General features: G+C 37.5%; 16 non-coding genes and 66 pseudogenes across 16 annotated transcripts; all 82 read left to right on the forward strand.

Annotated features, from left to right (window-relative positions):
• The first annotated feature begins 12 nt into the window (after positions 1–12).
• LOC148495708 (5S ribosomal RNA) lies at positions 13–131 on the forward strand. Its single transcript, XR_015871167.1, has one exon. It is a non-coding gene; the product is annotated as a 5S ribosomal RNA (ribosomal RNA).
• Positions 132–482: 351 nt separating this feature from the next.
• Positions 483–601, forward strand: LOC148495709 (5S ribosomal RNA; annotated as a pseudogene).
• Positions 602–717: 116 nt separating this feature from the next.
• LOC148495710 (5S ribosomal RNA) lies at positions 718–836 on the forward strand. The gene has a single exon (XR_015870275.1). It is a non-coding gene; the product is annotated as a 5S ribosomal RNA (ribosomal RNA).
• A 116-nt stretch (positions 837–952) lies between these two features.
• On the forward strand, positions 953–1,071 carry LOC148495711 (5S ribosomal RNA; annotated as a pseudogene).
• A 115-nt stretch (positions 1,072–1,186) lies between these two features.
• Positions 1,187–1,305, forward strand: LOC148495712 (5S ribosomal RNA; annotated as a pseudogene).
• Positions 1,306–1,421: 116 nt separating this feature from the next.
• On the forward strand, positions 1,422–1,540 carry LOC148495713 (5S ribosomal RNA; annotated as a pseudogene).
• A 116-nt stretch (positions 1,541–1,656) lies between these two features.
• LOC148495714 (5S ribosomal RNA) lies at positions 1,657–1,775 on the forward strand (annotated as a pseudogene).
• A 116-nt stretch (positions 1,776–1,891) lies between these two features.
• LOC148495715 (5S ribosomal RNA) lies at positions 1,892–2,010 on the forward strand (annotated as a pseudogene).
• Positions 2,011–2,126: 116 nt separating this feature from the next.
• LOC148495716 (5S ribosomal RNA) lies at positions 2,127–2,245 on the forward strand (annotated as a pseudogene).
• Positions 2,246–2,360: 115 nt separating this feature from the next.
• On the forward strand, positions 2,361–2,479 carry LOC148495717 (5S ribosomal RNA; annotated as a pseudogene).
• Positions 2,480–2,595: 116 nt separating this feature from the next.
• LOC148495718 (5S ribosomal RNA) lies at positions 2,596–2,714 on the forward strand. The gene has a single exon (XR_015870646.1). It is a non-coding gene; the product is annotated as a 5S ribosomal RNA (ribosomal RNA).
• A 116-nt stretch (positions 2,715–2,830) lies between these two features.
• Positions 2,831–2,949, forward strand: LOC148495719 (5S ribosomal RNA; annotated as a pseudogene).
• Positions 2,950–3,065: 116 nt separating this feature from the next.
• On the forward strand, positions 3,066–3,184 carry LOC148495720 (5S ribosomal RNA; annotated as a pseudogene).
• Positions 3,185–3,300: 116 nt separating this feature from the next.
• On the forward strand, positions 3,301–3,419 carry LOC148495721 (5S ribosomal RNA). The gene has a single exon (XR_015870648.1). It is a non-coding gene; the product is annotated as a 5S ribosomal RNA (ribosomal RNA).
• Positions 3,420–3,535: 116 nt separating this feature from the next.
• Positions 3,536–3,654, forward strand: LOC148495722 (5S ribosomal RNA; annotated as a pseudogene).
• A 116-nt stretch (positions 3,655–3,770) lies between these two features.
• Positions 3,771–3,889, forward strand: LOC148495723 (5S ribosomal RNA; annotated as a pseudogene).
• Positions 3,890–4,005: 116 nt separating this feature from the next.
• Positions 4,006–4,124, forward strand: LOC148495724 (5S ribosomal RNA; annotated as a pseudogene).
• A 115-nt stretch (positions 4,125–4,239) lies between these two features.
• On the forward strand, positions 4,240–4,358 carry LOC148495725 (5S ribosomal RNA). Its single transcript, XR_015871333.1, has one exon. It is a non-coding gene; the product is annotated as a 5S ribosomal RNA (ribosomal RNA).
• A 116-nt stretch (positions 4,359–4,474) lies between these two features.
• On the forward strand, positions 4,475–4,593 carry LOC148495726 (5S ribosomal RNA; annotated as a pseudogene).
• A 116-nt stretch (positions 4,594–4,709) lies between these two features.
• On the forward strand, positions 4,710–4,828 carry LOC148495727 (5S ribosomal RNA; annotated as a pseudogene).
• A 115-nt stretch (positions 4,829–4,943) lies between these two features.
• LOC148495728 (5S ribosomal RNA) lies at positions 4,944–5,062 on the forward strand (annotated as a pseudogene).
• A 116-nt stretch (positions 5,063–5,178) lies between these two features.
• Positions 5,179–5,297, forward strand: LOC148495729 (5S ribosomal RNA; annotated as a pseudogene).
• Positions 5,298–5,412: 115 nt separating this feature from the next.
• Positions 5,413–5,531, forward strand: LOC148495730 (5S ribosomal RNA; annotated as a pseudogene).
• Positions 5,532–5,646: 115 nt separating this feature from the next.
• Positions 5,647–5,765, forward strand: LOC148495731 (5S ribosomal RNA). The gene has a single exon (XR_015871436.1). It is a non-coding gene; the product is annotated as a 5S ribosomal RNA (ribosomal RNA).
• Positions 5,766–5,881: 116 nt separating this feature from the next.
• On the forward strand, positions 5,882–6,000 carry LOC148495732 (5S ribosomal RNA; annotated as a pseudogene).
• A 115-nt stretch (positions 6,001–6,115) lies between these two features.
• On the forward strand, positions 6,116–6,234 carry LOC148495733 (5S ribosomal RNA). The gene has a single exon (XR_015871168.1). It is a non-coding gene; the product is annotated as a 5S ribosomal RNA (ribosomal RNA).
• Positions 6,235–6,350: 116 nt separating this feature from the next.
• On the forward strand, positions 6,351–6,469 carry LOC148495734 (5S ribosomal RNA; annotated as a pseudogene).
• A 116-nt stretch (positions 6,470–6,585) lies between these two features.
• Positions 6,586–6,704, forward strand: LOC148495735 (5S ribosomal RNA; annotated as a pseudogene).
• A 116-nt stretch (positions 6,705–6,820) lies between these two features.
• Positions 6,821–6,939, forward strand: LOC148495736 (5S ribosomal RNA; annotated as a pseudogene).
• Positions 6,940–7,055: 116 nt separating this feature from the next.
• Positions 7,056–7,174, forward strand: LOC148495737 (5S ribosomal RNA; annotated as a pseudogene).
• Positions 7,175–7,290: 116 nt separating this feature from the next.
• LOC148495738 (5S ribosomal RNA) lies at positions 7,291–7,409 on the forward strand. Its single transcript, XR_015871437.1, has one exon. It is a non-coding gene; the product is annotated as a 5S ribosomal RNA (ribosomal RNA).
• A 116-nt stretch (positions 7,410–7,525) lies between these two features.
• On the forward strand, positions 7,526–7,644 carry LOC148495739 (5S ribosomal RNA; annotated as a pseudogene).
• Positions 7,645–7,759: 115 nt separating this feature from the next.
• On the forward strand, positions 7,760–7,878 carry LOC148495740 (5S ribosomal RNA; annotated as a pseudogene).
• A 115-nt stretch (positions 7,879–7,993) lies between these two features.
• LOC148495741 (5S ribosomal RNA) lies at positions 7,994–8,112 on the forward strand (annotated as a pseudogene).
• A 115-nt stretch (positions 8,113–8,227) lies between these two features.
• LOC148495742 (5S ribosomal RNA) lies at positions 8,228–8,346 on the forward strand (annotated as a pseudogene).
• A 116-nt stretch (positions 8,347–8,462) lies between these two features.
• Positions 8,463–8,581, forward strand: LOC148495743 (5S ribosomal RNA; annotated as a pseudogene).
• Positions 8,582–8,696: 115 nt separating this feature from the next.
• On the forward strand, positions 8,697–8,815 carry LOC148495744 (5S ribosomal RNA; annotated as a pseudogene).
• Positions 8,816–8,930: 115 nt separating this feature from the next.
• Positions 8,931–9,049, forward strand: LOC148495745 (5S ribosomal RNA). The gene has a single exon (XR_015871438.1). It is a non-coding gene; the product is annotated as a 5S ribosomal RNA (ribosomal RNA).
• Positions 9,050–9,165: 116 nt separating this feature from the next.
• On the forward strand, positions 9,166–9,284 carry LOC148495746 (5S ribosomal RNA; annotated as a pseudogene).
• Positions 9,285–9,399: 115 nt separating this feature from the next.
• Positions 9,400–9,518, forward strand: LOC148495747 (5S ribosomal RNA). The gene has a single exon (XR_015871169.1). It is a non-coding gene; the product is annotated as a 5S ribosomal RNA (ribosomal RNA).
• A 116-nt stretch (positions 9,519–9,634) lies between these two features.
• On the forward strand, positions 9,635–9,753 carry LOC148495748 (5S ribosomal RNA; annotated as a pseudogene).
• Positions 9,754–9,868: 115 nt separating this feature from the next.
• On the forward strand, positions 9,869–9,987 carry LOC148495749 (5S ribosomal RNA; annotated as a pseudogene).
• Positions 9,988–10,103: 116 nt separating this feature from the next.
• LOC148495750 (5S ribosomal RNA) lies at positions 10,104–10,222 on the forward strand (annotated as a pseudogene).
• A 116-nt stretch (positions 10,223–10,338) lies between these two features.
• LOC148495751 (5S ribosomal RNA) lies at positions 10,339–10,457 on the forward strand (annotated as a pseudogene).
• A 116-nt stretch (positions 10,458–10,573) lies between these two features.
• LOC148495752 (5S ribosomal RNA) lies at positions 10,574–10,692 on the forward strand (annotated as a pseudogene).
• A 116-nt stretch (positions 10,693–10,808) lies between these two features.
• Positions 10,809–10,927, forward strand: LOC148495753 (5S ribosomal RNA; annotated as a pseudogene).
• A 115-nt stretch (positions 10,928–11,042) lies between these two features.
• LOC148495754 (5S ribosomal RNA) lies at positions 11,043–11,161 on the forward strand (annotated as a pseudogene).
• Positions 11,162–11,277: 116 nt separating this feature from the next.
• Positions 11,278–11,396, forward strand: LOC148495755 (5S ribosomal RNA; annotated as a pseudogene).
• A 116-nt stretch (positions 11,397–11,512) lies between these two features.
• Positions 11,513–11,631, forward strand: LOC148495756 (5S ribosomal RNA; annotated as a pseudogene).
• Positions 11,632–11,746: 115 nt separating this feature from the next.
• On the forward strand, positions 11,747–11,865 carry LOC148495757 (5S ribosomal RNA; annotated as a pseudogene).
• A 116-nt stretch (positions 11,866–11,981) lies between these two features.
• On the forward strand, positions 11,982–12,100 carry LOC148495758 (5S ribosomal RNA; annotated as a pseudogene).
• A 115-nt stretch (positions 12,101–12,215) lies between these two features.
• On the forward strand, positions 12,216–12,334 carry LOC148495759 (5S ribosomal RNA; annotated as a pseudogene).
• Positions 12,335–12,449: 115 nt separating this feature from the next.
• On the forward strand, positions 12,450–12,568 carry LOC148495760 (5S ribosomal RNA). The gene has a single exon (XR_015871439.1). It is a non-coding gene; the product is annotated as a 5S ribosomal RNA (ribosomal RNA).
• A 116-nt stretch (positions 12,569–12,684) lies between these two features.
• LOC148495761 (5S ribosomal RNA) lies at positions 12,685–12,803 on the forward strand (annotated as a pseudogene).
• A 115-nt stretch (positions 12,804–12,918) lies between these two features.
• Positions 12,919–13,037, forward strand: LOC148495762 (5S ribosomal RNA; annotated as a pseudogene).
• A 351-nt stretch (positions 13,038–13,388) lies between these two features.
• On the forward strand, positions 13,389–13,507 carry LOC148495763 (5S ribosomal RNA; annotated as a pseudogene).
• A 116-nt stretch (positions 13,508–13,623) lies between these two features.
• Positions 13,624–13,742, forward strand: LOC148495764 (5S ribosomal RNA; annotated as a pseudogene).
• Positions 13,743–13,858: 116 nt separating this feature from the next.
• LOC148495765 (5S ribosomal RNA) lies at positions 13,859–13,977 on the forward strand (annotated as a pseudogene).
• A 116-nt stretch (positions 13,978–14,093) lies between these two features.
• Positions 14,094–14,212, forward strand: LOC148495766 (5S ribosomal RNA). The gene has a single exon (XR_015870277.1). It is a non-coding gene; the product is annotated as a 5S ribosomal RNA (ribosomal RNA).
• A 116-nt stretch (positions 14,213–14,328) lies between these two features.
• Positions 14,329–14,447, forward strand: LOC148495767 (5S ribosomal RNA; annotated as a pseudogene).
• A 115-nt stretch (positions 14,448–14,562) lies between these two features.
• LOC148495768 (5S ribosomal RNA) lies at positions 14,563–14,681 on the forward strand (annotated as a pseudogene).
• Positions 14,682–14,796: 115 nt separating this feature from the next.
• On the forward strand, positions 14,797–14,915 carry LOC148495769 (5S ribosomal RNA; annotated as a pseudogene).
• A 115-nt stretch (positions 14,916–15,030) lies between these two features.
• On the forward strand, positions 15,031–15,149 carry LOC148495770 (5S ribosomal RNA; annotated as a pseudogene).
• Positions 15,150–15,265: 116 nt separating this feature from the next.
• LOC148495771 (5S ribosomal RNA) lies at positions 15,266–15,384 on the forward strand (annotated as a pseudogene).
• Positions 15,385–15,735: 351 nt separating this feature from the next.
• On the forward strand, positions 15,736–15,854 carry LOC148495772 (5S ribosomal RNA; annotated as a pseudogene).
• Positions 15,855–15,970: 116 nt separating this feature from the next.
• LOC148495773 (5S ribosomal RNA) lies at positions 15,971–16,089 on the forward strand (annotated as a pseudogene).
• A 116-nt stretch (positions 16,090–16,205) lies between these two features.
• Positions 16,206–16,324, forward strand: LOC148495774 (5S ribosomal RNA). The gene has a single exon (XR_015870278.1). It is a non-coding gene; the product is annotated as a 5S ribosomal RNA (ribosomal RNA).
• A 116-nt stretch (positions 16,325–16,440) lies between these two features.
• On the forward strand, positions 16,441–16,559 carry LOC148495775 (5S ribosomal RNA; annotated as a pseudogene).
• A 115-nt stretch (positions 16,560–16,674) lies between these two features.
• On the forward strand, positions 16,675–16,793 carry LOC148495776 (5S ribosomal RNA; annotated as a pseudogene).
• Positions 16,794–16,908: 115 nt separating this feature from the next.
• Positions 16,909–17,027, forward strand: LOC148495777 (5S ribosomal RNA; annotated as a pseudogene).
• A 116-nt stretch (positions 17,028–17,143) lies between these two features.
• LOC148495778 (5S ribosomal RNA) lies at positions 17,144–17,262 on the forward strand (annotated as a pseudogene).
• A 351-nt stretch (positions 17,263–17,613) lies between these two features.
• Positions 17,614–17,732, forward strand: LOC148495779 (5S ribosomal RNA; annotated as a pseudogene).
• Positions 17,733–17,848: 116 nt separating this feature from the next.
• LOC148495780 (5S ribosomal RNA) lies at positions 17,849–17,967 on the forward strand (annotated as a pseudogene).
• A 116-nt stretch (positions 17,968–18,083) lies between these two features.
• On the forward strand, positions 18,084–18,202 carry LOC148495781 (5S ribosomal RNA; annotated as a pseudogene).
• A 116-nt stretch (positions 18,203–18,318) lies between these two features.
• LOC148495782 (5S ribosomal RNA) lies at positions 18,319–18,437 on the forward strand (annotated as a pseudogene).
• A 116-nt stretch (positions 18,438–18,553) lies between these two features.
• Positions 18,554–18,672, forward strand: LOC148495783 (5S ribosomal RNA). The gene has a single exon (XR_015870279.1). It is a non-coding gene; the product is annotated as a 5S ribosomal RNA (ribosomal RNA).
• A 116-nt stretch (positions 18,673–18,788) lies between these two features.
• Positions 18,789–18,907, forward strand: LOC148495784 (5S ribosomal RNA; annotated as a pseudogene).
• A 116-nt stretch (positions 18,908–19,023) lies between these two features.
• LOC148495785 (5S ribosomal RNA) lies at positions 19,024–19,142 on the forward strand. Its single transcript, XR_015870280.1, has one exon. It is a non-coding gene; the product is annotated as a 5S ribosomal RNA (ribosomal RNA).
• Positions 19,143–19,258: 116 nt separating this feature from the next.
• On the forward strand, positions 19,259–19,377 carry LOC148495786 (5S ribosomal RNA; annotated as a pseudogene).
• Positions 19,378–19,493: 116 nt separating this feature from the next.
• On the forward strand, positions 19,494–19,612 carry LOC148495787 (5S ribosomal RNA). The gene has a single exon (XR_015871514.1). It is a non-coding gene; the product is annotated as a 5S ribosomal RNA (ribosomal RNA).
• Positions 19,613–19,728: 116 nt separating this feature from the next.
• On the forward strand, positions 19,729–19,847 carry LOC148495788 (5S ribosomal RNA; annotated as a pseudogene).
• A 116-nt stretch (positions 19,848–19,963) lies between these two features.
• Positions 19,964–20,000, forward strand: part of LOC148495789 (5S ribosomal RNA) — a 119-nt pseudogene continuing 82 nt past the window's right edge.

Consider the following 20,000-nt stretch of genomic DNA (forward strand, 5'->3'; position numbering starts at 1 on the left):
ATGTTTTTGAGCACCTACAGCCAAACTACACTGGACATGCCCAATCTCGTCTGAACTTGGAAGCTATGCAGTGTTGGGCCTGGTTAGTACTTGGATGGGAGACCACCTGGGAATACCAGGTGCTGTAGGTAATTTTATACTGCCATAACATTCTTTTCTATTAAATTTTACATTTAATTTTTTCAACTTATCATTGAATTTACTTGAGTTAAGAAGTAAAAGATGTCTAAAGTTAATGTTTTTGAGCACTTACAGTCAAACCACAGAGGACATGCCCAATCTCATCTTATCTTGCAAACTATGCAGTGTTGGGCCTGGTTGGTACTTGGATGGGAGACCACAAGGGAACACCAGGTGCTGTAGGTAATTTTATACTGCCATAACATTCTTTTCTATTACATTTTACATTTAATTTTTTCAACTTATCAATGAATTTACTTGAGTTAAGAAGTAATAGAGGTCTAAATTTAATGCTTTTGAGCACCTACAGCCAAACCACACTGGACATGCCCAATCTTGTCTGATCTTGGAAGCTATGCAGTGTTGGGCCTGGTTTGTACTTGCATGGGAGACCACCTGGGAATACCTGGTGCTGTATGTTATTTTAGACAGCCAAAACATTCTTTTCTATTACATTTTACATTTAATTTTTTCAACTTATCAATGAATTTACTTGAGTTAAGAAGTAAAAGAGGTCTAAAGTTAATGTTTTTGAGCACCTACAGCCAAACCACACTGGACATGCCCAATCTCGTCTGATCTTGGAAGCTATGCAGTGTTGGGCCTGGTTAGTACTTGGATGGGAGACCACCTGGGAATACCAGGTGCTGTAGGTAATTTTATACAGCCATAACATTCTTTTCTATTACATTTTACATTTAATTTTTTCAACTTATCAATGAATTTACTTGAGTTAAGAAGTAATAGAGGTCTAAAGTTAATGTTTTTGAGCACCTACAGCCAAACCACACTGGAGATGCCCAATCTCGTCTGATCTTGGAAGCTATGCAGTGTTGCGCCTAGTTAGTACTTGGATGGGAGACCACCTGGGAATACCAGGAGCTGTAGGTAACTTTATACTGCAATAACATTCTTTTCTATTACATTTTACATTTAATTTTTCAACTTATCATTGAATTTACTTGAGTTAAGAAGTAAAAGAGGTCTAAAGTTAAGGTTTTTGAGCACCTACAGTCAAACCACACTGGACATGCCCAATCTCGTCTGATCTTGGAAGATATGCAGTGTTGGGCCTGGTTAGTACTTGAATGGGAGACCACCTGGGAATACTTAGTGCTGTAGGTAATTTTAAACTGCCATAACATTCTTTTCTATTACATTTTACATTTAATTTTTTCAACTTATCAATGAATTTACATGAGTTAAGAAGTAATAGATGTCTAAAGTTAATATTTTTGAGCACCGACAGCCAAACCACACTGGACATGCCCAATCTCGTTTGATCTTGGAAGCTATGCAGTGTTGGGCCTGGTTAGTACTTGGATGGGAGACCACCTGGGAATACCAGGTGCTGTAGGTAATTTTAGGCAGCCATAACATTCTTTTCTATTACATTTTACATTTAATTTTTTCAACTTATCAATGAATTTACTTGAGTTAAGAAGTAATAGAGGTCTAAATTTAATGTTTTTGAGCACCTATAGCCAAACCACACTGGACATGCCCAATCTCATTAGATCTTGGAAGCTATGCAGTGTTGGGCCTGGTTTGTACTTGCATTGGAGACCACCTGGGAATACCTGGTGCTGTATGTAATTTTAGACAGCCAAAACATTCTTTTCTATTACATTATACATTTAATTTTTTCTACTTATCAATGAATTTACTTGAGTTAAGAAGTAAAAGAGGTCTAAAGTTAATGCTTTTGAGCACCTACAGCCAAATCACACTGGACATGCCCAATCTCGTCTGATCATGGAAGCTATGCAGTGTTGGGCCTGGTTAGTACTTGGATGGGAGACCACCTGGGAATACCAGGTGCTGTAGGTAATTTTATACAGCCATAACGTTCTTTTCTATTACATTTTACATTTAATTTTTTCAACTTATCAATGAATTTACTTGAGTTAAGAAGTAATAGAGGTCTAAAGTTAATGTTTTTGAGCACCTACAGCCAAACCACACTGGACATGCCCAATCTCGTCTGATCTTGGAAGCTTTGCAGTGTTGGGCCTGGTTAGTACTTGGATGGGAGACCACCTGGGAATACCAGGAGCTGTAGGTAATTTTATACGGCCACAACATTCTTTTCTATTACATTTTACATTTCATTTTTCAACTTATCATTGAATTTACTTGACTTAAGAAGTAAAAGAGGTCTAAAGTTAATGTTTTTGAGCACCTACAGCCAAGCCACACTGGACATGCCCAATCTCGTCTGAACTTGGAAGCTATGCAGTGTTGGGCATGGTTAGTACTTGGATGGGAGACCACCTGGGAATACCAGGTGCTGTAGGTAATTTTATACAGCCAAAACATTCTTTTGTATTACATTTTACATTTAATTTTTTCAACTTATCAATGAATTTACATGAGTTATGAAGTAATGGATGTCTAAAGTTAATATTTTTGAGCACCTACAGCCAAACCACACTGGACATGCCCAATCTCGTTTGATCTTGGAAGCTATGCAGTGTTGGGCCTGGTTAGTACTTGGATGGGAGACCACCTGGGAATACCAGGTGCTGTAGGTAATATTATGCAGCCATAACATTCTTTTCTATTACATTTTACATTTAATTTTTTCAACTTATCAATGAATTTACTTGAGTTAAGAAGTAATAGAGGTCTAAATTTAATGCTTTTGAGCACCTACAGCCAAACCACACTGGACATGCCCAATCTCGTCTGATCTTGGAAGCTATGCAGTGTTGGGCCTGGTTTGTACTTGCATGGGAGACCACCTGGGAATACCTGGTGCTGTATGTAATTTTAGACAGCCAAAACATTCTTTTCTATTACATTTTACATTTAATTTTTTCTACTTATCAATGAATTTACTTGAGTTAAGAAGTAAAAGAGGTCTAAAGTTAATGTTTTTGAGCTCCTACAGCCAAACCACACTGGACATGCCCAATCTCGTCTGATCTTGGTAGCTATGCAGTGTTGGGCCTGGTTAGTACTTGAATGGGAGACCACCTGGGAATACCAGGTGCTGTAGGTAATTTTATACTGCCATAACATTCTTTTCTATTAAATTTTACATTTAATTTTTTCAACTTATCAATGAATTTACATGAGTTAAGAAGTAATAGATGTCTAAAGTTAATATTTTTGAGCACCTACAGCCAAACCACACTGGACATGCCCAATCTCGTTTGATCTTGGAAGCTATGCAGTGTTGGGCCTGGTTAGTACTTGGATGGGAGACCACCTGGGAATACCAGGTGCTGTAGGTAATTTTATGCAGTCATAACATTCTTTTCTATTACATTTTACATTTAATTTTTTCAACTTATCAATGAATTTACTTGAGTTAAGAAGTAATAGAGGTCTAAATTTAATGTTTTTGAGCACCTACAGCCAAACCACACTGGACATGCCCAATCTCATTTGATCTTGGAAGCTATGCAGTGTTGGGCCTGGTTTGTACTTGCATGGGAGACCACCTGGGATTACCTGGTGCTGTATGTAATTTTAGACAGCCAAAACATTCTTTTCTATTATATTTTACATTTAATTTTTTCTACTTATCAATGAATTTAATTGAGTTAAGAAGTAAAAGAGGTCTAAAGTTAATGTTTTTGAGCACCTACAGCCAAACCACACTGGACATGCCCAATCTCGTCTGATCTTGGAAGCTATGCAGTGTTGGGCCTGGTTAGTACTTGGATGGGAGACTACCTGGGAATACCAGGTGCTGTAGGTAATTTTATACTGCCATAACGTTCTTTTCTATTACATTTTACATTTAATTTTTTCAACTAATCAATGAATTTACTTGAGTTAAGAAGTAAGAGAGGTCTAAAGTTAATGTTTTTGAGCACCTACAGCCAAACCACACTGGACATGCCCAATCTCGTCTGATCTTGGAAGCTTTGCAGTGTTGGGCCTGGTTAGTACTTGGATGGGAGACCACCTGGGAATACCAGGAGCTGTAGGTAATTTTATACGGCCATAACATTCTTTTCTATTACATTTTACATTTAATTTTTCAACTTATCATTGAATTTACTTGAGTTAAGAAGTAAAAGAGGTCTAAAGTTAATGTTTTTGAGCACCTACAGCCAAACCACACTGGACATGCCCAATCTCATCTGAACTTGGAAGCTATGCAGTGTTGGGCCTGGTTAGTACTTGGATGGGAGACCACCTGGGAATACCAGGTGCTGTAGGTAATTTTATGCAGCCATAACATTCTTTTCTATTACATTTTACATTTAATTTTTTCAACTTATCAATGAATTTACTTGAGTTAAGAAGTAATAGAGGTCTAAATTTAATGCTTTTGAGCACCTACAGCCAAACCACACTGGACATGTCCAATCTCGTCTGATCTTGGAAGCTATGCAGTGTTGGTCCTGGTTTGTACTTGCATGGGAGACCACCTGGGAATACCTGGTGCTGTATGTAATTTTAGACAGCCAAAACATTCTTTTCTATTACATTTTACATTTAATTTTTTCTACTTATCAATGAATTTACTTGAGTTAAGAAGTAAAAGAGGTCTAAAGTTAATGTTTTTGAGCACCTACAGCCAAACCACACTGGACATGCCCAATCTCGTCTCATCTTGGAAGCTGTGCAGTGTTGGGCCTGGTTAGTACTTGGATGGGAGACCACCTGGGAATACCAGTAGCTGTAGGTAACTTTATACTGCCATAACATTCTTTTCTATTACATTTTACATTTAATTTTTCAACTTATCATTGCATTTACTTGAGTTAAGAAGTAAAAGAGGTCTAAAGTTAATGTTTTTGAGCGCCTACAGCCAAACCACACTGGACATGCCCAATCTCGTCTGATCTTGGAAGCTATGCAGTGTTGAGCCTGGTTAGTACTTGAATGGGAGACCACCTGGGAATACCAGGTGCTGTAGGTAATTTTATACTGCCATAACATTATTTTCTATCAAATTTTACATTTAATTTTTATAACTTATCAATGAATTTACATGAGTTAAGAAGTAATAGATGTCTAAAGTTAATATTTTTGAGCACCTACAGCCAAATCACACTGGACATGCCCAATCTCGTTTGATCTTGGAAGCTATGCAGTGTTGGGCTTGGTTAGTACTTGCATGGGAGACCACCTGGGAATACCAGGTGCTGTAGGTAATTTTATGCAGCCATAACATTCTTTTCTATTACATTTTACATTTAATTTTTTCAACTTATCAATGAATTTACTTGAGTTAAGAAGTAATAGAGGTCTAAATTTAAAGTTTTGAGCACCTACAGCCAAACCACACTGGACATGCCCAATCTCGTTTGATCTTGGAAGCTATGCAGTGTTGGGCCTGGTTTGTACTTGCATGGGAGACCACCTGGGAATACCTGGTGCTGTATGTAATTTTAGACAGCCAAAACAATCTTTTCTATTACATTTTACATTAATTTTTTCTACTTATCAATGAATTTACTTGAGTTAAGAAGTAAAAGAGGTCTAAAGTTAATGTTTTTGAGCACCTACAGCCAAACCACACTGGACATGCCCAATCTCATCTGATCTTGGAAGCTATGCAGTGTTGGGCCTGGTTAGTACTTGGATGGGAGACCACCTGGGAATACCAGGTGCTGTAGGTAATTTTATACAGCCATAACGTTCTTTTCTATTACATTTTACATTTAATTTTTTCAACTTATCAATGAATTTACTTGAGTTAAGAAGTAATAGAGGTCTAAAGTTAATGGTTTTGAGCACCTACAGCCAAACCACACTGGACATGCCCAATCTCGTCTGATCTTGGAAGCTTTGCAGTGTTGGGCCTGGTTAGTACTTGGATGGGAGACCACCTGGGAATACCAGGAGCTGTAGGTAATTTTATACGGCCATAACATTCTTTTCTTTTACATTTTACATTTCATTTTTCAACTTATCATTGAATTTACTTGAGTTAAGAAGTAAAAGAGGTCTAAAGTTAATGTTATTGAGCACCTACAGCCAAACTACACTGGACATGCCCAATCTCGTCTGAACTTGGAAGCTATGCAGTGTTGGGCCTGGTTAGTACTTGGATGGGAGACCACCTGGGAATACCAGGTGCTGTAGGTAATTTTATACTGCCATAACATTCTTTTCTATTAAATTTTACATTTAATTTTTTCAACTTATCATTGAATTTACTTGAGTTAAGAAGTAAAAGATGTCTAAATTTAATGTTTTTGAGCACTTACAGTCAAACCACAGAGGACATGCCCAATCTCATCTTATCTTGCAAACTATGCAGTGTTGGGCCTGGTTGGTACTTGGATGGGAGACCACCTGGGAACACCAGGTGCTGTAGGTAATTTTATACTGCCATAACATTCTTTTCTATTACATTTTACATTTAATTTTTTCAACTTATCAATGAATTTACTTGAGTTAAGAAGTAATAGAGGTCTAAATTTAATGCTTTTGAGCACCTACAGCCAAACCACACTGGACATGCCCAATCTTGTCTGATCTTGGAAGCTATGCAGTGTTGGGCCTGGTTTGTACTTGCATGGGAGACCACCTGGGAATACCTGGTGCTGTATGTTATTTTAGACAGCCAAAACATTCTTTTCTATTACATTTTACATTTAATTTTTTCAACTTATCAATGAATTTACTTGAGTTAAGAAGTAAAAGAGGTCTAAAGTTAACGTTTTTGAGCAGCTACAGCCAAACCACACTGGACATGCCCAATCTCGTCTGATCTTGGAAGCTATGCAGTGTTGGGCCTGGTTAGTACTTGGATGGGAGACCACCTGGGAATACCAGGTGCTGTAGGTAATTTTATACAGCAATCACATTCTTTTCTATTACATTTTACATTTAATTTTTTCAACTTATCAATGAATTTACCTGAGTTAAGAAGTAATAGAGGTCTAAAGTTAATGTTTTTGAGCACCTACAGCCAAACCACACTGGAGATGCCCAATCTCGTCTGATCTTGGAAGCTATGCAGTGTTGCGCCTAGTTAGTAATTGAATGGGAGACCACCTGGGAATACCAGGTGCTGTAGGTAATTTTATACTGCCATAACATTCTTTTCTATTAAATTTTACATGTAATTTTTTCAACTTATCAGTGAATTTACATGAGTTAAGAAGTAATAGATGTCTAAAGTTAATATTTTTGAGCACCTACAGCCAAACCACACTGGACATGCCCAATCTCATCTGATCTTGGAAGCTATGCAGTGTTGGGCCTGGTTAGTACTTGGATGGGAGACCACCTGGGAATACCAGGTGCTGTAGGTAATTTTATACTGCCATAACGTTCTTTTCTATTACATTTTACATTTAATTTTTTCAACTAATCAATGAATTTACTTGAGTTAAGAAGTAAGAGAGGTCTAAAGTTAATGTTTTTGAGCACCTACAGCCAAACCACACTGGACATGCCCAATCTCATCTGATCTTGGAAGCTTTGCAGTGTTGGGCCTGCTTAGTACTTGGATGGGAGACCACCTGGGAATACCAGGAGCTGTAGGTAATTTTATACGGCCATAACATTCTTTTCTATTACATTTTACATTTAATTTTTCAACTTATCAATGAATTTACTTGAGTTAAGAAGTAATAGAGGTCTAAATTTAATGCTTTTGAGCACCTACAGCCAAACCACACTGGACATGCCCAATCTCGTCTGATCTTGGAAGCTATGCAGTGTTGGTCCTGGTTTGTACTTGCATGGGAGACCACCTGGGAATACCTGGTGCTGTATGTAATTTTAGACAGCCAAAACATTCTTTTCTATTACATTTTACATTTAATTTTTCAACTTATCATTGCATTTACTTGAGTTAAGAAGTAAAAGAGGTCTAAAGTTAATGTTTTTGAGCGCCTACAGCCAAACCACACTGGACATGCCCAATCTCGTCTGATCTTGGAAGCTGTGCAGTGTTGGGCCTGGTTAGTACTTGGATGGGAGACCACCTGGGAATACCAGGAGCTGTAGGTAACTTTATACTGCCATAACATTCTTTTCTATTACATTTTACATTTAATTTTTCAACTTATCATTGCATTTACTTGAGTTAAGAAGTAAAAGAGGTCTAAAGTTAATGTTTTTGAGCGCCTACAGCCAAACCACACTGGACATGCCCAATCTCGTCTGATCTTGGAAGCTATGCAGTGTTGAGCCTGGTTAGTACTTGAATGGGAGACCACCTGGGAATACCAGGTGCTGTAGGTAATTTTATACTGCCATAACATTATTTTCTATCAAATTTTACATTTAATTTTTACAACTTATCAATGAATTTACATGAGTTAAGAAGTAATAGATGTCTAAAGTTAATATTTTTGAGCACCTACAGCCAAACCACACTGGACATGCCCAATCTCGTTTGATCTTGGAAGCTATGCAGTGTTGGGCTTGGTTAGTACTTGCATGGGAGACCACCTGGGAATACCAGGTGCTGTAGGTAATTTTATGCAGCCATAACATTCTTTTCTATTACATTTTACATTTAATTTTTTCAACTTATCAATGAATTTACTTGAGTTAAGAAGTAATAGAGGTCTAAATTCAAAGTTTTGAGCACCTACAGCCAAACCACACTGGACATGCCCAATCTCGTTTGATCTTGGAAGCTATGCAGTGTTGGGCCTGGTTTGTACTTGCATGGGAGACCACCTGGGAATACCTGGTGCTGTATGTAATTTCAGACAGCCAAAACAATCTTTTCTATTACATTTTACATTAATTTTTTCTACTTATCAATGAATTTACTTGAGTTAAGAAGTAAAAGAGGTCTAAAGTTAATGTTTTTGAGCACCTACAGCCAAACCACACTGGACATGCCCAATCTCATCTGATCTTGGAAGCTATGCAGTGTTGGGCCTGGTTAGTACTTGGATGGGAGACCACCTGGGAATACCAGGTGCTGTAGGTAATTTTATACAGCCATAACGTTCTTTTCTATTACATTTTACATTTAATTTTTTCTACTTATCAATGAATTTACTTGAGTTAAGAAGTAATAGAGGTCTAAAGTTAATGGTTTTGAGCACCTACAGCCAAACCACACTGGACATGCCCAATCTCGTCTGATCTTGGAAGCTTTGCAGTGTTGGGCCTGGTTAGTACTTGGATGGGAGACCACCTGGGAATACCAGGAGCTGTAGGTAATTTTATATGGCCATAACATTCTTTTCTTTTACATTTTACATTTCATTTTTCAACTTATCATTGAATTTACTTGAGTTAAGAAGTAAAAGAGGTCTAAAGTTAATGTTATTGAGCACCTACAGCCAAACTACACTGGACATGCCCAATCTCGTCTGAACTTGGAAGCTATGCAGTGTTGGGCCTGGTTAGTACTTGGATGGGAGACCACCTGGGAATACCAGGTGCTGTAGGTAATTTTATACAGCCATAACATTCTTTTCTATTACATTTTACATTTAATTTTTTCAACTTATCAATGAATTTACTTGAGTTAAGAAGTAATAGAGGTCTAAAGTTAATGTTTTTGAGCACCTACAGCCAAACCACACTGGAGATGCCCAATCTCGTCTGATCTTGGAAGCTATGCAGTGTTGCGCCTTGTTAGTACTTGGATGGGAGACCACCTGGGAATACCAGGAGCTGTAGGTAACTTTATACTGCAATAACATTCTTTTCTATTACATTTTACATTTAATTTTTCAACTTATCATTGAATTTACTTGAGTTAAGAAGTAAAAGAGGTCTAAAGTTAAGGTTTTTGAGCACCTACAGCCAAACCACACTGGACATGCCCAATCTCGTCTGATCTTGGAAGATATGCAGTGTTGGGCCTGGTTAGTACTTGAATGGGAGACCACCTGGGAATACTAAGTGCTGTAGGTAATTTTAAACTGCCATAACATTCTTTTCTATTACATTTTACATTTAATTTTTTCAACTTATCAATGAATTTACATGAGTTAAGAATTAATAGATATCTAAAGTTAATATTTTTGAGCACCGACAGCCAAACCACACTGGACATGCCCAATCTCGTTTGATCTTGGAAGCTATGCAGTGTTGGGCCTGGTTAGTACTTGGATGGGAGACCACCTGGGAATACCAGGTGCTGTAGGTAATTTTAGGCAGCCATAACATTCTTTTCTATTACATTTTACATTTAATTTTTTCAACTTATCAATGAATTTACTTGAGTTAAGAAGTAATAGAGGTCTAAATTTAATGTTTTTGAGCACCTATAGCCAAACCACACTGGACATGCCCAATCTCATTAGATCTTGGAAGCTATGCAGTGTTGGGCCTGGTTTGTACTTGCATGGGAGACCACCTGGGAATACCTGGTGCTGTATGTAATTTTAGACAGGCAAAACATTCTTTTCTATTACATTTTACATTTAATTTTTTCTACTTATCAATGAATTTACTTGAGTTAAGAAGTAAAAGAGGTCTAAAGTTAATGTTTTTGAGCACCTACAGCCAAACCACACTGGACATGCCCAATCTCGTCTGATCTTGGAAGCTATGCAGTGTTGGGCCTGGTTAGTACTTGGATGGGAGACTACCTGGGAATACCAGGTGCTGTAGGTAATTTTATACTGCCATAACGTTCTTTTCTATTACATTTTACATTTAATTTTTTCAACTAATCAATGAATTTACTTGAGTTAAGAAGTAAGAGAGGTCTAAAGTTAATGTTTTTGAGCACCTACAGCCAAACCACACTGGACATGCCCAATCTCGTCTGATCTTGGAAGCTTTGCAGTGTTGGGCCTGGTTAGTACTTGGATGGGAGACCACCTGGGAATACCAGGAGCTGTAGGTAATTTTATACGGCCATAACATTCTTTTCTATTACATTTTACATTTAATTTTTCAACTTATCATTGAATTTACTTGAGTTAAGAAGTAAAAGAGGTCTAAAGTTAATGTTTTTGAGCACCTACAGCCAAACCACACTGGACATGCCCAATCTCGTCTGAACTTGGAAGCTATGCAGTGTTGGGCCTGGTTAGTGCTTGGATGGGAGACCACCTGGGAATACCAGGTGCTGTAGGTAATTTTATGCAGCCATAACATTCTTTTCTATTACATTTTACATTTAATTTTTTCAACTTATCAATGAATTTACTTGAGTTAAGAAGTAATAGAGGTCTAAATTTAATGCTTTTGAGCACCTACAGCCAAACCACACTGGACATGTCCAATCTCGTCTGATCTTGGAAGCTATGCAGTGTTGGTCCTGGTTTGTACTTGCATGGGAGACCACCTGGGAATACCTGGTGCTGTATGTAATTTTAGACAGCCAAAACATTCTTTTCTATTACATTTTACATTTAATTTTTTCTACTTATCAATGAATTTACTTGAGTTAAGAAGTAAAAGAGGTCTAAAGTTAATGTTTTTGAGCACCTACAGCCAAACCACACTGGACATGCCCAATATCGTCTGATCTTGGAAGCTGTGCAGTGTTGGGCCTGGTTAGTACTTGGATGGGAGACCACCTGGGAATACCAGGAGCTGTAGGTAACTTTATACTGCCATAACATTCTTTTCTATTACATTTTACATTTAATTTTTCAACTTATCATTGCATTTACTTGAGTTAAGAAGTAAAAGAGGTCTAAAGTTAATGTTTTTGAGCGCCTACAGCCAAACCACACTGGACATGCCCAATCTCGTCTGATCTTGGAAGCTATGCAGTGTTGAGCCTGGTTAGTACTTGAATGGGAGACCACCTGGGAATACCAGGTGCTGTAGGTAATTTTATACTGCCATAACATTATTTTCTATCAAATTTTACATTTAATTTTTACAACTTATCAATGAATTTACATGAGTTAAGAAGTAATAGATGTCTAAAGTTAATATTTTTGAGCACCTACAGCCAAACCACACTGGACATGCCCAATCTCGTTTGATCTTGGAAGCTATGCAGTGTTGGGCTTGGTTAGTACTTGCATGGGAGACCACCTGGGAATACCAGGTGCTGTAGGTAATTTTATGCAGCCATAATATTCTTTTCTATTACATTTTACATTTAATTTTTTCAACTTATCAATGAATTTACTTGAGTTAAGAAGTATTAGAGGTCTAAATTTAAAGTTTTGAGCACCTACAGCCAAACCACACTGGACATGCCCAATCTCGTTTGATCTTGGAAGCTATGCAGTGTTGGGCCTGGTTTGTACTTGCATGGGAGACCACCTGGGAATACCTGGTGCTGTATGTAATTTTAGACAGCCAAAACAATCTTTTCTATTACATTTTACATTAATTTTTTCTACTTATCAATGAATTTACTTGAGTTAAGAAGTAAAAGAGGTCTAAAGTTAATGTTTTTGAGCACCTACAGCCAAACCACACTGGACATGCCCAATCTCATCTGATCTTGGAAGCTATGCAGTGTTGGGCCTGGTTAGTACTTGGATGGGAGACCACCTGGGAATACCAGGTGCTGTAGGTAATTTTATACAGCCATAACGTTCTTTTCTATTACATTTTACATTTAATTTTTTCAACTTATCAATGAATTTACTTGAGTTAAGAAGTAATAGAGGTCTAAAGTTAATGGTTTTGAGCACCTACAGCCAAACCACACTGGACATGCCCAATCTCGTCTGATCTTGGAAGCTTTGCAGTGTTGGGTCTGGTTAGTACTTGGATGGGAGACCACCTGGGAATACCAGGAGCTGTAGGTAATTTTATACGGCCATAACATTCTTTTCTTTTACATTTTACATTTCATTTTTCAACTTATCATTGAATTTACTTGAGTTAAGAAGTAAAAGAGGTCTAAAGTTAATGTTATTGAGCACCTACAGCCAAACTACACTGGACATGCCCAATCTCGTCTGAACTTGGAAGCTATGCAGTGTTGGGTCTGGTTAGTACTTGGATGGGAGACCACCTGGGAATACCAGGTGCTGTAGGTAATTTTATACTGCCATAACATTCTTTTCTATTAAATTTTACATTTAATTTTTTCAACTTATCATTGAATTTACTTGAGTTAAGAAGTAAAAGATGTCTAAATTTAATGTTTTTGAGCACTTACAGTCAAACCACAGAGGACATGCCCAATCTCATCTTATCTTGCAAACTATGCAGTGTTGGGCCTGGTTGGTTCTTGGATGGGAGACCACCTGGGAACACCAGGTGCTGTAGGTAATTTTATACTGCCATAACATTCTTTTCTATTACATTTTACATTTAATTTTTTCAACTTATCAATGAATTTACTTGAGTTAAGAAGTAATAGAGGTCTAAATTTAATGCTTTTGAGCACCTACAGCCAAACCACACTGGACATGCCCAATCTTGTCTGATCTTGGAAGCTATGCAGTGTTGGGCCTGGTTTGTACTTGCATGGGAGACCACCTGGGAATACCTGGTGCTGTATGTTATTTTAGACAGCCAAAACATTCTTTTCTATTACATTTTACATTTAATTTTTTCAACTTATCAATGAATTTACTTGAGTTAAGAAGTAAAAGAGGTCTAAAGTTAATGTTTTTGAGCAGCTACAGCCAAACCACACTGGACATGCCCAATCTCGTCTGATCTTGGAAGCTATGCAGTGTTGGGCCTGGTTAGTACTTGGATGGGAGACCACCTGGGAATACCAGGTGCTGTAGGTAATTTTATACAGCAATCACATTCTTTTCTATTACATTTTACATTTAATTTTTTCAACTTATCAATGAATTTACCTGAGTTAAGAAGTAATAGAGGTCTAAAGTTAATGTTTTTGAGCACCTACAGCCAAACCACACTGGAGATGCCCAATCTCGTCTGATCTTGGAAGCTATGCAGTGTTGCGCCTAGTTAGTAATTGAATGGGAGACCACCTGGGAATACCAGGTGCTGTAGGTAATTTTATACTGCCATAACATTCTTTTCTATTAAATTTTACATTTAATTTTTTCAACTTATCAGTGAATTTACATGAGTTAAGAAGTAATAGATGTCTAAAGTTAATATTTTTGAGCACCTACAGCCAAACCACACTGGACATGCCCAATCTCGTCTGATCTTGGAAGCTATGCAGTGTTGGGCCTGGTTAGTACTTGGATGGGAGACCACCTGGGAATACCAGGTGCTGTAGGTAATTTTATACTGCCATAACGTTCTTTTCTATTACATTTTACATTTAATTTTTTCAACTAATCAATGAATTTACTTGAGTTAAGAAGTAAGAGAGGTCTAAAGTTAATGTTTTTGAGCACCTACAGCCAAACCACACTGGACATGCCCAATCTCATCTGATCTTGGAAGCTTTGCAGTGTTGGGCCTGCTTAGTACTTGGATGGGAGACCACCTGGGAATACCAGGAGCTGTAGGTAATTTTATACGGCCATAACATTCTTTTCTATTACATTTTACATTTAATTTTTCAACTTATCAATGAATTTACTTGAGTTAAGAAGAAATAGAGGTCTAAATTTAATGCTTTTGAGCACCTACAGCCAAACCACACTGGACATGCCCAATCTCGTCTGATCTTGGAAGCTATGCAGTGTTGGTCCTGGTTTGTACTTGCATGGGAGACCACCTGGGAATACCTGGTGCTGTATGTAATTTTAGACAGCCAAAACATTCTTTTCTATTACATTTTACATTTAATTTTTCAACTTATCATTGCATTTACTTGAGTTAAGAAGTAAAAGAGGTCTAAAGTTAATGTTTTTGAGCGCCTACAGCCAAACCACACTGGACATGCCCAATCTCGTCTGATCTTGGAAGCTTTGCAGTGTTGGGCCTGGTTAGTACTTGGATGGGAGACCACCTGGGAATACCAGGAGCTGTAGGTAATTTTATACTGCCATAACATTCTTTTCTATTACATTTTACATTTCATTTTTCAACTTATCATTGAATTTACTTGAGTTAAGAAGTAAAAGAGGTCTAAAGTTAATGTTATTGAGCACCTACAGCCAAACTACACTGGACATGCCCAATCTCGTCTGAACTTGGAAGCTATGCAGTGTTGGGTCTGGTTAGTACTTGGATGGGAGACCACCTGGGAATACCAGGTGCTGTAGGTAATTTTATACTGCCATAACATTCTTTTCTATTAAATTTTACATTTAATTTTTTCAACTTATCATTGAATTTACTTGAGTTAAGAAGTAAAAGATGTCTAAATTTAATGTTTTTGAGCACTTACAGTCAAACCACAGAGGACATGCCCAATCTCATCTTATCTTGCAAACTATGCAGTGTTGGGCCTGGTTGGTACTTGGATGGGAGACCACCTGGGAACACCAGGTGCTGTAGGTAATTTTATACTGCCATAACATTCTTTTCTATTACATTTTACATTTAATTTTTTCAACTTATCAATGAATTTACTTGAGTTAAGAAGTAATAGAGGTCTAAATTTAATGCTTTTGAGCACCTACAGCCAAACCACACTGGACATGCCCAATCTTGTCTGATCTTGGAAGCTATGCAGTGTTGGGCCTGGTTTGTACTTGCATGGGAGACCACCTGGAAATACCTGATGCTGCATGTTATTTTAGACAGCCAAAACATTCTTTTCTATTACATTTTACATTTAATTTTTTCAACTTATCAATGAATTTACTTGAGTTAAGAAGTAAAAGAGGTCTAAAGTTAATGTTTTTGAGCAGCTACAGCCAAACCACACTGGACATGCCCAATCTCGTCTGATCTTGGAAGCTATGCAGTGTTGGGCCTGGTTAGTACTTGGATGGGAGACCACCTGGGAATACCAGGTGCTGTAGGTAATTTTATACAGCAATCACATTCTTTTCTATTACATTTTACATTTAATTTTTTCAACTTATCAATGAATTTACCTGAGTTAAGAAGTAATAGAGGTCTAAAGTTAATGTTTTTGAGCACCTACAGCCAAACCACACTGGAGATGCCCAATCTCGTCTGATCTTGGAAGCTATGCAGTGTTGCGCCTAGTTAGTAATTGAATGGGAGACCACCTGGGAATACCAGGTGCTGTAGGTAATTTTATACTGCCATAACATTCTTTTCTATTAAATTTTACATTTAATTTTTTCAACTTATCAGTGAATTTACATGAGTTAAGAAGTAATAGATGTCTAAAGTTAATATTTTTGAGCACCTACAGCCAAACCACACTGGACATGCCCAATCTCGTCTGATCTTGGAAGCTATGCAGTGTTGGGCCTGGTTAGTACTTGGATGGGAGACCACCTGGGAATACCAGGTGCTGTAGGTAATTTTATACTGCCATAACGTTCTTTTCTATTACATTTTACATTTAATTTTTTCAACTAATCAATGAATTTACTTGAGTTAAGAAGTAAGAGAGGTCTAAAGTTAATGTTTTTGAGCACCTACAGCCAAACCACACTGGACATGCCCAATCTCATCTGATTTTGGAAGCTTTGCAGTGTTGGGCCTGCTTAGTACTTGGATGGGAGACCACCTGGGAATACCAGGAGCTGTAGGTAATTTTATACGGCCATAACATTCTTTTCTATTACATTTTACATTTAATTTTTCAACTTATCAATGAATTTACTTGAGTTAAGAAGTAATAGAGGTCTAAATTTAATGCTTTTGAGCACCTACAGCCAAACCACACTGGACATGCCCAATCTCGTCTGATCTTGGAAGCTATGCAGTGTTGGTCCTGGTTTGTACTTGCATGGGAGACCACCTGGGAATACCTGGTGCTGTATGTAATTTTAGACAGCCAAAACATTCTTTTCTATTACATTTTACATTTAATTTTTCAACTTATCATTGCATTTACTTGAGTTAAGAAGTAAAAGAGGTCTAAAGTTAATGTTTTTGAGCGCCTACAGCCAAACCACACTGGACATGCCCAATCTCGTCTGATCTTGGAAGCTATGCAGTGTTGAGCCTGGTTAGTACTTGAATGGGAGACCACCTGGGAATACCAGGTGCTGTAGGTAATTTTATACTGCCATAACATTATTTTCTATCAAATTTTACATTTAATTTTTTCAACTTATCAATGAATTTACATGAGTTAAGAAGTAATAGATGTCTAAAGTTAATATTTTTGAGCACCTACAGCCAAACCACACTGGACATGCCCAATCTCGTTTGATCTTGGAAGCTATGCAGTGTTGGGCCTGGTTTGTGCTTGCATGGGAGACCACCTGGGAATACCAGGTGCTGTAGGTAATTTTATACTGCCATAACATTCTTTTCTATTAAATTTTACATTTAATTTTTTCAACTTATCATTGAATTTACTTGAGTTAAGAAGTAAAAGATGTCTAAATTTAATGTTTTTGAGCACTTACAGTCAAACCACAGAGGACATGCCCAATCTCATCTTATCTTGCAAACTATGCAGTGTTGGGCCTGGTTGGTACTTGGATGGGAGTCCACCTGGGAACACCAGGTGCTGTAGGTAATTTTATACTGCCATAACATTCTTTTCTATTACATTTTACATTTAATTTTTTCAACTTATCAATGAATTTACTTGAGTTAAGAAGTAATAGAGGTCTAAATTTAATGCTTTTGAGCACCTACAGCCAAACCACACTGGACATGCCCAATCTTGTCTGATCTTGGAAGCTATGCAGTGTTGGGCCTGGTTTGTACTTGCATGGGAGACCACCTGGGAATACCTGGTGCTGTATGTTTTTTTAGACAGCCAAAACATTCTTTTCTATTACATTTTACATTTAATTTTTTCAACTTATCAATGAATTTACTTGAGTTAAGAAGTAAAAGAGGTCTAAAGTTAATGTTTTTGAGCACCTACAGCCAAACCACACTGGACATGCCCAATCTCGTCTGATCTTGGAAGCTATGCAGTGTTGGGCCTGGTTGGTACTTGGATGGGAGACCACCTGGGAATACCAGGTGCTGTAGGTAATTTTATACAGCCATAACATTCTTTTCTATTAAATTTTACATTTAATTTTTTCAACTTATCATTGAATTTACTTGAGTTAAGAAGTAAAAGATGTCTAAATTTAATGTTTTTGAGCACTTACAGTCAAACCACAGAGGACATGCCCAATCTCATCTTATCTTGCAAACTATGCAGTGTTGGGCCTGGTTGGTACTTGGATGGGAGACCACCTGGGAACACCAGGTGCTGTAGGTAATTTTATACTGCCATAACATTCTTTTCTATTACATTTTACATTTAATTTTTTCAACTTATCAATGAATTTACTTGAGTTAAGAAGTAATAGAGGTCTAAATTTAATGCTTTTGAGCACCTACAGCCAAACCACACTGGACATGCCCAATCTTGTCTGATCTTGGAAGCTATGCAGTGTTGGGCCTGGTTTGTACTTGCATGGGAGACCACCAGGGAATACCTGGTGCTGTATGTTATTTTAGACAGCCAAAACATTCTTTTCTATTACATTTTACATTTAATTTTTTCAACTTATCAATGAATTTACTTGAGTTAAGAAGTAAAAGAGGTCTAAAGTTAATGTTTTTGAGCACCTACAGCCAAACCACACTGGACATGCCCAATCTCGTCTGATCTTGGAAGCTATGCAGTGTTGGGCCTGGTTAGTACTTGGATGGGAGACCACCTGGGAATACCAGGTGCTGTAGGTAATTTTATACAGCCATAACATTCTTTTCTATTACATTTTACATTTAATTTTTTCAACTTATCAATGAATTTACTTGAGTTAAGAAGTAATAGAGGTCTAAAGTTAATGTTTTTGAGCACCTACAGCCAAACCACACTGGAGATGCCCAATCTCGTCTGATCTTGGAAGCTATGCAGTGTTGCGCCTAGTTAGTACTTGAATGGGAGACCACCTGGGAATACCAGGTGCTGTAGGTAATTTTATACTGCCATAACATTCTTTTCTATTAAATTTTACATTTAAATTTTTCAACTTATCAATGAATTTACATGAGTTAAGAAGTAATAGATGTCTAAAGTTAATATTTTTGAGCACCTACAGCCAAACCACACTGGACATGCCCAATCTCGTCTGATCTTGGAAGCTATGCAGTGTTGGGCCTGGTTAGTACTTGGATGGGAGACCACCTGGGAATACCAGGTGCTGTAGGTAATTTTATAATGCCATAACGTTCTTTTCTATTACATTTTACATTTAATTTTTTCAACTAATCAATGAATTTACTTGAGTTAAGAAGTAAGAGAGGTCTAAAGTTAATGTTTTTGAGCACCTACAGCCAAACCACACTGGACATGCCCAATCTCATCTGATCTTGGAAGCTTTGCAGTGTTGGGCCTGCTTAGTACTTGGATGGGAGACCACCTGGGAATACCAGGAGCTGTAGGTAATTTTATATGGCCATAACATTCTTTTCTATTACATTTTACATTTAATTTTTTCAACTTATCATTGAATTTACTTGAGTTAAGAAGTAAAAGAGGTCTAAAGTTAATGTTTTTGAGCACCTACAGCCAAACCACACTGGACATGCCCAATCTCGTCTGAACTTGGAAGCTATGCAGTGTTGGGCCTGGTTAGTACTTGGATGGGAGACCACCTGGGAATACCAGGTGCTGTAGGTAATTTTATACTGCCATAACATTCTTTTCTATTAAATTTTACATTTAATTTTTTCAACTTATCATTGAATTTACTTGAGTTAAGAAGTAAAAGAGGTCTAAATTTAATGGTTTTGAGCACCTACAGCCAAACCACACTGGACATGCCCAATCTCGTCTGATCTTGGAAGCTATGTAGTGTTGGGCCTGGTTAGTACTTGGATGGGAGACCACCTGGGAATACCAGGTGCTGTAGGTAATTTTATACAGCCATAACATTCTTTTCTATTACATTTTACATTTAATTTTTTCAACTTATCTATGAATTTACTTGAGTTAAGAAGTAATAGATGTCTAAAGTTAATGTTTTTGAGCACCTACAGCCAAACCACACTGGAGATGCCCAATCTCG

The sequence above is a fragment of the Taudactylus pleione genome, unplaced genomic scaffold, assembly GCF_031769625.1.
Source record: "Taudactylus pleione unplaced genomic scaffold, aTauple2 ptg000550l, whole genome shotgun sequence".
In the NCBI taxonomy this organism is placed as follows: domain Eukaryota; kingdom Metazoa; phylum Chordata; class Amphibia; order Anura; family Myobatrachidae; genus Taudactylus; species Taudactylus pleione.